We start from the raw sequence: 11093 nt of genomic DNA, 5'->3' as shown, positions 1-11093 counted from the left end.
ATGCCACTTATCTAGGCCAGCATACTCGATAATTTAGCTTTCAGAGGCAGACCGATCGCTTATGATATGTATCCCCAACATGTGTCCCTAAAGGTTGCATTTGGGTTTAAGGGGGCAATCACAATCATAGCATTGATTCTCATATCTGGGGAGCATTGCCAGTTAAAAACATCCTGTCATTAACCCATCAAGGGTCTCCCAATAGACTGGATCGATAGGATGGCATTGGGAAGTTCTGATTATGGATATGTATGAGCAGAAGAACAAAGAGATGGAGGGGGTCTTGCTGCAACTGTTGCTCGAGCTTCAAAATCCAACACTGCCCAAGCTACAAACGGAGAAAGTACAAATGTGGCTAAAGCTTCGCCAGCAAAAGTACATTTAGTTGGTTTTAATGAATTTGATCCTTGTGCTTCCACAGCTCTACTGCCTGCTGCTCCAACAATTGCAGCTCCAGCAAATTTTCCAACTGAGGATTTGTTTGGTCTAGTGAACACTGTGAATGGTGTGAAGGCTTTACCAGCTCCACCTGCTATATCAAACACGACAAGCAATGCCAGTGATTACTTTGGAGATTTTAGCGTAGCTGCATTCACATCGACTACTATCATTTCTAGTAACTCCTCTTTTTAGACTCTTGATGCTGATGTTTTTGGAGATTCTCCTTTCAAAGCAGAAAGGCCTAGCAAACCTTGCTACTTCTTCCTTGCAGTTGATGGGCATGACATGAGCTATAGCTCAAATAGTCTTGAGTTTTTCCAAAAATTCTCATTATTTATGTGGCACAATAGGCATGGTCTCACAATCATTAACCCGTCAAGGGTCTGCCAACAGATTAGATTGACAGGACCCTTAGCAACTACAACATCAAGCAAATCCGTGCCTCCTTCGAAGAGCTGAGACATAGGATGGCCTCCCGTGGCTACCTACAGAAAACAGAAAAAAAACCTTGCCAAACATGCCATTATATGTGCCTGGAGCCAGCATGAATCTCCCTGAAGATGTCTCCCACATAGTTGAACTGATCCTCCTCAAGAGGGTGCTTGGATGATAGAGCAAAGCACAAGGGAGCTTTCCCTCAAGATGTTGGAGATGGTTTGGAGCAAGAAATGAGAGATATAATCAAAAGAGAGACCATGGCAGCCTGAAGCAAGATTTAGGGAAGGAGAGGAAGGTCTTTCTTGAAAAGTAGCAGTAGTTTTACTCTTTTCTAAGTGCTGTGAGCCAACTTCAACCAGGAATCCCTAAATTTTTACCTCAATGTTGAAAAACGACCTGCCATTTTTGTCTTTCTGCCTCCATTTTGGTCCAAGCTCCATTTAAGAATCCAAGAAAGGTTGCCATCTCTGCCTACAGTACTCCGTGTGTACCGGTGTGTCTGAGTAACTAGGGTTTCTGACTAAAAGGAGACTAGTTTTGAAAATGAGGAGAGAGAAAAGAAAGGATCTAAAAACTAAGCTCTGATACCAATTATAATGAAGGAGACCTAGGAGAGAGAAGGAGAGAAGGGAGAAAATGCAGAGAGGAGAGAGGAAGAGGAAGAAGATGAGAGAAGAAGAGAGAGAAAGACTAGCTGAAGAGAGAGAAAGATAGGAAAAGAGAGACTTGATTATTGATAACTGATGCCCTAATTGGGTCTCTTAACACCTTATATACCCTGTCAATATAACTGGGTATTCCCATGCTAACCCGTGTCCTACTCGTCTATCCCCACTCTTTTACAATGGCAAATGATGATAAGACTAATAATATCACTTAGATAGTGAATGAAAAATTAAACAATCATAATCATGCTATCTAGAAGTTCTACAATATGGAAAACTTTCTCATTGAGAAAGGCTATTGGGATCGTGTGACAGGTGATGAAGTTGAACCTAAGCTTCTAAACAAACATTCAATTCTTGAATAATAGAAGACACATCATGCTGCTTGAACATGCTTGTAGAGTCTTGCATTGGCTCTCATTGTGCATTACGAATGTAATGGTCATGTAGATAATGAATTGATGTCTCCTAAAGACACTTGGAAAATCTTGATGAAGTTGTATGGCACAACCATTAGTGCTAGAAAAATACAGCTGAAGCAAAAGTTCAACATGATGTACATGAAAGTACAATCCATTCAGGGCTATGTGACTGAGATAAAGACTACTGCAGATTAGTTAGTATCCATTGGAATTGAGGTAGATAATGAGGAGTTGGTAGTTGTTGCCTTGAATGGTCTGGGGCCTGAATACAAGTCTTTTGATACATCAATTTCAGTCAGGACTGAAATGCCTACCTTTAATGAATTGGTATTCTTGCTTATCCATGAAGAAGTGAATGTAGGTTTGACACTATGAGCTCTAGTAGCTCTAAAAATAGAGATGCACCTTTTTACTCTAATTAGAAAGGCCATGGTCATTGTGGTAGAGGTTCTAGCCATGGTAGAAGAACCCAAGAACATGCATCTGAGCATGTGTAAATCTAGTAGGGATTTTGTAAAAACAAAGATCTAGAACATGGCTTGAGGCGGAAGCTATGGAGGTTGGAAGAGAAAGAGTGAATTCATGAAGATACTGACATGATTGATTGTTACACAAGTGAATTAGGCTCCAAGATGGAAGCTTGGACTCATAAACACAATCTTGTGTATAGATTGACAATGACACAGAGACTTTATTGAAGGACAAAAGTATTATGACATTGCATTAGAAAAGAGAGAAAGTACAATGCTTTATAGGAAACTGGATGGTAGCACTTCTCCTATTATGCTTATGGGATTCTAGTCCTGAGCCCTCATTGCTCCTTCCAAAGAGATTGAAGTAGGTGTGATTGCAAGCATCTCAACACCCCTCCTCAATCAGAACTAGTAGTACAAAGTGTGTAGAGGCTTTAGTGAGAGCAACACCTGCAAAGTGTGGGCACACCATAAAAATGGAAAAACACCAAAGTCATAAAAAAGGCTAAGTGTGGGTACCACAAACATGATGGACATCCAGAGCCTATAACAGGGGCCTCACAAAGTGTACAGAGGCTGTAGTACAAGGCTACATGAGGATTTTACAAGTTTATGTCCGAAGCATTAGGGCGAGGCAATACAAAGCTAAAAAATTCTATCCGAATAGAAGGTCTGATGAGGTTTGTCCTTCTCCTGGTGGTCTTATTCTTCTTCTTCTTCTTTTGCTCCATATTCTTCTTCTTCTTTAACAGCAACTAGATAGGCCTTTTGGGACCTCTTTCTAGCGCGACAGAACTTCTTGGTGTGTCTGGTCCTTTTGCAAAAGTCACAAAAAAGTTGGTCCCTCTTGCCTTTGTACCTGTTGCCAACATATAATGCTTGTTCATCTCTACACGTGCTTGGTTCTTCCTTAGTTTTTAGCTTCTTTTCCTCCTCTAACTATGATTCCTGGATATCAAAAAGCTCAGGGTTTGGCATATTGATTATAGTTGTTGACACATTATTATATTCAAGAGGCAAACTTTTAAGTAGAACACCAATGCAAACATATTCTTCCATTTGAATATTTGTTCCTACAAGCTAGGTTAGAAGTCCTTTCATGTAATTTAGATGTGTGGCAGTGATGTGCTAGACTTCATTTCAAGCGTGAAAATTTTAATCAAGAGACCATACTTTGATGACTCATATTGTACACCAAACAAAGTGTCAAGTCTCTTCCACCTATCCTATGAAGTATCATAGTTATCAACATGGTGGATATAGTTGTTGTCTAGCTCTAGTTTGATAATGACCTGAGCCTTATCACCATTCTTTTGCCAAGTGACTGCAAGGTCCGCATCATGAGGTTTCTTCTCTTTGCCATTGGTGATGGCCCAAAGACCCTTCTTCATTAGGATAAGCTTTATGGAGTCCTTGCCCATGCAGGAGTCGGAGGATCAACAACAAATCAGTCTTCAAAGTTCTCAGATTTCAGCAAGTAGAAGACTTGATCTTGAGTATACTTGATAAGCAGAAGTGCCAAAAGGCACTAGATGAATAGTATTAAGAGATAATTATGCTTGTGGCTCAAAGCTTGAGACATTCAGAATCTCTTCTCCTTGATTTGATGCTAAAAAAAGTGCTGGACAACTTTAGATTTAGTGGAACAGAGTGACAAAGGCTTGGTTTGAGTGTTAGGAGAGAGAAAGTAATGGAAAGATGAAGGTTTGAGTTCTTGGCTATGGTAGTCACCATTAGGGTTTGCAAGGGCACCCTGGTTTTTCGTAGATTATAGAAGTTATAGTGCATCATTTCCAATTGTTTTTTTTTATAGAAATGAGGCTTACTTCATGGGCTTTCAATGCCCTATGATGGTAGTCAACATCGCATTTCCTCGAGAGTGATCAAGGTGTACAATCAGCATAGACGCAGCTCTGGAGAGCGTGACGAAATTTCTATAATGCTAAAGCATAAGATGGCCAATGTTGCACTCTAAGGTACCAAGAACTAGCGTTGTGAGCAGAGAAACAAGTCCCTAGAAGGAATCATGAGTTGATATGGGCTGGATGTGGAGATATAAGAGCTCCAAGCAAGGTTGGTACTGCCTAGCTATGGTACCATGGAAGGTTGGTGAAGATAGAGTAAGAAAATGAACTCATTGGTTAGACTTGAGTTGAGCAGAGTTGGAGAGAGGCTAGAAGGGAGGTTTATTGATCTGAATTGATGTATGCCATGCTCACCATCGCTTTGATACCATGTAAAAACATATATCTAGAACATGGCTTGAGGTGGAAGCTATGGAGGTTGGAAGAGAAAAAGTGAATTCATGAAGACACTAACATGATTGACTATTACACAAGTGAATTAGGCTCCAAGATGGAAGCTTGGACTCATAAAAACAATCTTGTGTATAGACTTACAATGACACAAAGACTTTACTGTAGGACAAAAGTACTATGACATTGCATTAGAAAAGAGAGCAAGTACATACTTTATAAGAAACTAGATAGTAGCACTTCTCCTACTATGATTATGGGATTCTAGTCATGAGCCCTCATTGCTCATTCCAAAGAGAGTGAAGTAGGTGTGATTGCAAACATCTCAATAGATTTGTTGGTAGAGGTGGTGGATAACCCCTTGCAAGGTGGAGATCTTAGTCTAGGGGCAAAGGATCCTAGCACACAATCTACTCATGAAAATACAATCAAGGATACATATTGCCATTACTATGGCAAGCATGCCACATTGCAAAAGGATGCTAGAAGAAGTAGGCTAATCAGAAAGGTAGATAGCAAGGTCACTATGCATTATCTAGTCATGCAAACCTTGAGAGTGGTGAGAGATTGTTTGCTATGACTTATGTACAGAACAAGGACAAGCAGTAAGAAAAGTTTGATGATATTTGGTATATATATTCTGGTGCCTCAAACCCGATGACACCACATGGCGAGTGATTTGATGAGCTAAAATTAGGTGCTAATGGCTATGTATACACTATTAGAGATGATTCTCAGCATGACATAGCACATACAAGGATTGTTCCTTTAGTTATGCCTAATGGAAAAATAAATAAATTGCATGATTTCTTGCATGTTTCGTCAATCACCAAGAATATGGTATTTGTTGGCTAAATGGTTGAGTAGAACATGCAATACCATTTAATAGAGATGGCTACTTCATAGAGGAGTATGGAAAATGATGTAAGTTGGTTGCTAAAGGCCAAAGATATGGTAGGATGTTTACATAGAATGCAAACATTCCTACATTTAATATTGCTATGTTTGCTCATGACAGGGCAAGTATCCAAGACATTGATACATAGAATCAATAGATTGGACATATAAATATCCAAAAGCTGAAAACTATGCAGCATAAGGAGCTTGTTATAGGGCTACCAAGGTTTAAGTATGCTGATTTAGGGCATGTATGCTCAACAAGTTAGTTTGGGAAACAAGGCAAGTTTCCATTTGTGAAGAATACACACAATACCAAAAAGCCTTTACAGCTTGTGCACTCAGATGTCTAGGGACTTGCTCAAGATGTATCACTTTTGGTGGGTCTAGATACTATGTGACCTTTTTGGATGACTATAGTAGGTACACATGGATATACATTCTAAAGCATAAGAATGAGATTTTGGATAGCTATATGGATCTTAAAGCTCATGCAAAAAAATAATTGAATTGTTATGTCTCATGCTTACAATGTGATGGTGGTGGAGAGTATGAGTCAAAGGAGTTTGATAGATACGTAGCAAAGCATGGGATCAAGAGGCATTTGACTTGTATCTATACTCCTCGGCACAATGGAATGGTTGAAAAAAAGAATAGGGTGATTACAAAGGAAGCTAGGGCCATGTTGAATGAGAAGAACATGCCTTTGTATTATTGGGTTGAGGTAGCACTTATTATGAATGTCTATGTTATGAATAGAACACTACAACAGAAATACATGAAAAGACACCTTATGAGAAGCTCTATGGCTACAAGCCTGACATTTAACAATTGAAAGAATTTGGTAGTATTTCTTATGTTCATGTAAGTATTGATCAGTGGAAGTTAAGGTGCGACTAGTGCACCTATGACCAATTCAAATGAAAGAGGAAGCATAATGCAGAATGTGCCCATGTTGTTGGCTCCTCTTAATGTTGTTATGCTGATGGCTAGCCAAATGGTTCCATTAAATAATGAAAGACAAATGACAAACTCTAATTTCATGCCAACTAATCAACAAGTTGATCTCTAATCACGTGGTTAGGCCAATTGAATGGCAAGTGGATGATTATGATTATGAGCCTCATGCATCAAATGTTCTTAGCAAATTCAAGGGCATGATGATGCATTATACTGATATGATAATAGAATAGTATAGACAAATAGCCGTAGTTAGTAATTTCCTAGTGAAGCAATAAAACTTGATAGGAAGTCAGCATCATAAAAGAGGGTGGTCCATTAAAATTTAGTTATAAATGGTGTGGTGGTTAGTAATTTTCAAGAAATTGTCCTCATGTGAAATGCGACATATGTGCGAAGTCTGGTGTCAGAGGGGTTTTAGTCAAAAGTCATATCCATCGGGGATCAAAGATAGAAGGAAGTAGAGAATAGGAGATGGAAGAGAAGAAAAAGAATAGAAAAGAGGTACATATGATAAAGATGATACACAATGAATCAAAGCATTATGTATTCATAGAACCTGAAATTCCTTGTTTGGCACTACTTAGAAGTAATATCCAACAAGCATTAGATCTCTTGGAGCTCCCTTGTAGACCAAAAACGTGCATCAAAATAGTAGCTTCTTCTCTAGTGCTCAGACTGCAAATTTGATGGCTTGATTGGCTCTGAAAGGGGGTAAAACCAACGGATAACTGCTCCAAAATTTTCTAGATCACTCCTTCTTCTTCCCCTAGTTCGGAGCATTGTTTGTTGCCTATCAACTACAATTACAACACACGTGATTTTGCCAATCCTTCTTTTTTCATGAAATCTCTCCAAACTGGTTGAAAAAGTAACTTTCTTTTGGCATTCCATACTATTCTATAAGTCCCATAGTTTTTTAGGATATTTACAATAAACAATATCCAAAATATTAAAAATAAGCTAAAACTATCCAAAAATCTAGTACTTTTGAACCATCCATGCCACAAATACTAGCACTAATGACTCAGATGACAATTGACTTTCTAGATCAATAAGAATGCTAGATGATGATGCACATTGTGTCCGCATAGCGTCACAACATCCACCCCCTTTGAACTTGCACATCCTTCAGTATGTGCCAAAGTCCTAGTCACCAGATTCTGAGTCCTCATCCTCTACAACTATATCCTTTGATTTTTCATCTTCCATGTAGAGGTGAGCACAAGCTCAACCGCCAAGACCCACAGACCGCTTATTATTCAAGCGTTTCAAGTGAGCACTAATGGCTACCTCTCGCATAGCCGACATGCCATCCCTCTCTATGAGTGTAGTGAGCTTACCCTGATGCCTGATTGAGTTGCTTCCTCTCTCAAGCACTTCGCTAGCTCAAAGATTCTTAATGCAAGCTCAAGCATCCTCAAACCTCCACCTCCAAGCTCTGTCCTCCATAGCTATGTGCGAGACGAGAGAAGAGAAGAGAAGAAGAAGAGAGAAGATGGAGGAGGGCTTTACCTCCAAGATCTCTCACCCTCACTCACTCACACTCCCTCCCTCAAGCACTCACAAGTAAGCAAGAGAAGAGAAGATAAGAAGAGAAGAAGAAGAGTCCACTTTGCCACACACCAAAGAATGAGCCCTCATTCACTTTTTGAACTTTATATACAAAACCCTCTTTCCCTTGAGCGGTCATCCTCTTTTACCATGGTCGGCCATAGCCTAGAAGCCCTATTTTCCATTTTTCTCCTATCTTCTTAGCTTCTTTCCTACCACCCATCTACCTTTACAATTTGCAGTGCTCTTAAAACAAATCATGATGTGCCTTGCTCTCTTTTACAAAAGTATTGACTTGCCCTTTTTCTTGTGCCCCTCTCCTTGATTTAGGACCTTTTCACACTTCTTGTGTTTCCTAATTTTTATTGGCGTGTCTTCTTCCTCCATTGAGATTTTTCCTTGGCCTTGTCTTCTGCTTTAGAATTTTTGGATTTTCCACCTTGTTCATCTGAGGGTTAGCATTACCCCCCTCCTAGTTGAGTGCTAGTCCCATGGCACTTTTTGGGTGGTGAGTTGGACGGTGTTGCTAGGGTAGCCAGGTGGCTTTTTGTGTTTGTGTACAAGCAGTGTTGGGGGTGTGTTGGAGGGATTTATGGAGCCAAAAGGCCTTGGAGTTTGGAATGAGCCCTGGTCTTGGAGGATTTATGGACCTATTGGAGGGGTTTATGGAATTGAAAGGCCTTGGAGTTTTGAATGAGCCATGGTGTTGGAGGGATTTGTGAACTTGAAAGGCCTTCCATGGCTGCTGTCTCCAGCATGATTCTAAATGAGCTTCTTCATTCACTTTTTGACTGAGGCTGTTGCATCCGCCCCTTGCTTTGTTGGGCCTACATGTTGACATGTTGCATAAGATGGGGAGTAACATTGCATGGATGATGGGTCTCTAGAGTTGATGGTGGGAGCCTTTTTTTGTACCTAGGAAGAAAAGAAGGTGCACTACCTAGGGTGTGTTCGCTTTACCGTGGAGTGGGAGTTCCAGTGCTTGTGCAACTAGGAGATGGGTCTACCCTGGGCAAGCTCTTGTTGGTGTCCCACACTTGAGGGCCCAGTTGGTGCATGAGGTGCGGTGCAAGGGGCTTTGGATGACAGGTCTAATCGTAGGTGAGTGTTACCTCCCTAGGTGTGTTTTGCCCTTGATGTGCCCTAAGCATGAAGGGGGAAATTAAAATGAGGTTAGGGGGTTAGGGATGGAGCCAACTCGGGGCCACCGGACACACCTAACTTGAGAACCCCTAGATGCAGTGACTGTGATCGATCTGCAACTTGCGGTGGCTACATGTGTGTGTGTTTTTTAATAAACATTTTCTTGAATTCGTGAAGTAGTACAAGATAACAGATTCATTTTCTAGGTTTGTGGATGTGGGATGGGGAGGTTGGGAGCTTTAATGATTTACTAAGGAAGTGGCTACTTAGAATATATCCTTTTTGGCCTATTCTAACATGGAGAGGTGTGATGGAAAAGAATGGATGGCTACATTTGGTGAATTGGCTGTCATTCATGTCCTCAAGGAGGGCCATGCAAAAGGATGGGAGTAAAGCAGTATGCAACACTAGCTGAGTCATGGTGCACCCATCTATTCACACATTAATGCCAAAAAAGAGCGGCAGAAGATGGTACTCTACTAGTGCAGGGGGTTGCTTGAGGAGGGTCCTAAGAAATCGAATATAATTACATGTTGTTACAAAGGCAGGGTCTGGGCAAGAGGAGAATTCCATTAGGAAATGGGCCATGGAGTTCCATAGATTTTGTTCTGAGAAAGCGAGCATTCTCCTCTAGTTTTGTAGCATTGACATTGTAGATCTTCAAAAAATCGTATCAGCCATGGATGTTAGGGTCAAAATCTACTCCCATGCTCTGAGGATATGGTAGATAGGTTGGGTCATTTTGTTCGAAGGGTAGGGAGCTATAAAATGACATCCACGTGTCCATGTTGCCATTCTAGACTCTCCTTATCCACTTAGGTTGGGATTTCAAGCCTTTCACTGTGTGGGTACCTCCTCAACCTTGTTTTCCCAATAATTTGGGGATTTTGTCCCCCAATCCGTTGGATTTTTCTCTCTTTTAGCGAGCCATCTTTCACCAAGATTTCTTCCCACGGTGATTACTTTCGTTACTACTTCAATGGATAGTACTTTGCTCAAGCCCGCTGGATATCGGAAGGTAAAGTTGAAGGGTTGGTGGAAATTTTCCCACTACTCCCACACTGACAGCTCTATATTCCAATTATTGGGTAAGCAATCCCTTTCTAGTGGGATGGGCGGCTGTGGAACTACAAGTGGTTGTATTTGATCTTTTTTGCGTGCTTGATCTAACATTCTGGTTCTCTTCTTTTTCGCTTCTGCCTTCCTTTCTACTGTGGCATCTTGCTCTTGAGGGGGTTGTGATTGTGGTGAGGGGGGTAGTGGGATCCACTCCTCATCTTTTTGCATTCCTTCACAGCTTGACTCACTTGTGTCTCCTTAGGTTATCGTTCTTGAAGTTCCACGACATCAATCTCTTCTGGTGTCAAGCACACTCCCAACCGATTCTCTTGCTGATCTTGATCTATCGGATTGAGGCTTTCGTCTTGAACCTAGGAGCATAGCCTTTCTTTGATCACCTTGTGGGCTATTTCTAGTTTCCTTTTAATCACATCAATTGTCTCCTCCTCGTTAGAGAGTGTTACGTCTAAGATCGTGCTGAGGAGGCATATTGTTGGACTTTGATACTAGCTTGAGCAGTGTCTGCTCTGCCTTCTACTAATATTCGGCCTCCCTCTGCAAGGGCCAAGCAGCTTGCTAGATCCTTCACTTGCTTCTCACTCTTGGCTTCCCATTCCCTTACCTTTTTTTTCATTTCTTCCATGCCCTCACTTTACCTTTGTGATAGAACCACTATCATCGGCTTCTAGCTTTTCCAATTTTGTACAAGGTCCTCTTTTTCTTCTATTAGGCACTCGATCTCCTTCTCTAGGGTTGCTCGTTCTTCCCTTTGTTGTTGCATTCCAC

This window comes from Lygodium microphyllum, chromosome 14 (assembly GCF_053477565.2).
Source record: "Lygodium microphyllum isolate KBCC chromosome 14, Lygodium_microphyllum_v1.1.10, whole genome shotgun sequence".
Classification (NCBI taxonomy): domain Eukaryota; kingdom Viridiplantae; phylum Streptophyta; class Polypodiopsida; order Schizaeales; family Lygodiaceae; genus Lygodium; species Lygodium microphyllum.
Note: the sequence above shows the minus strand (reverse complement) of the source record.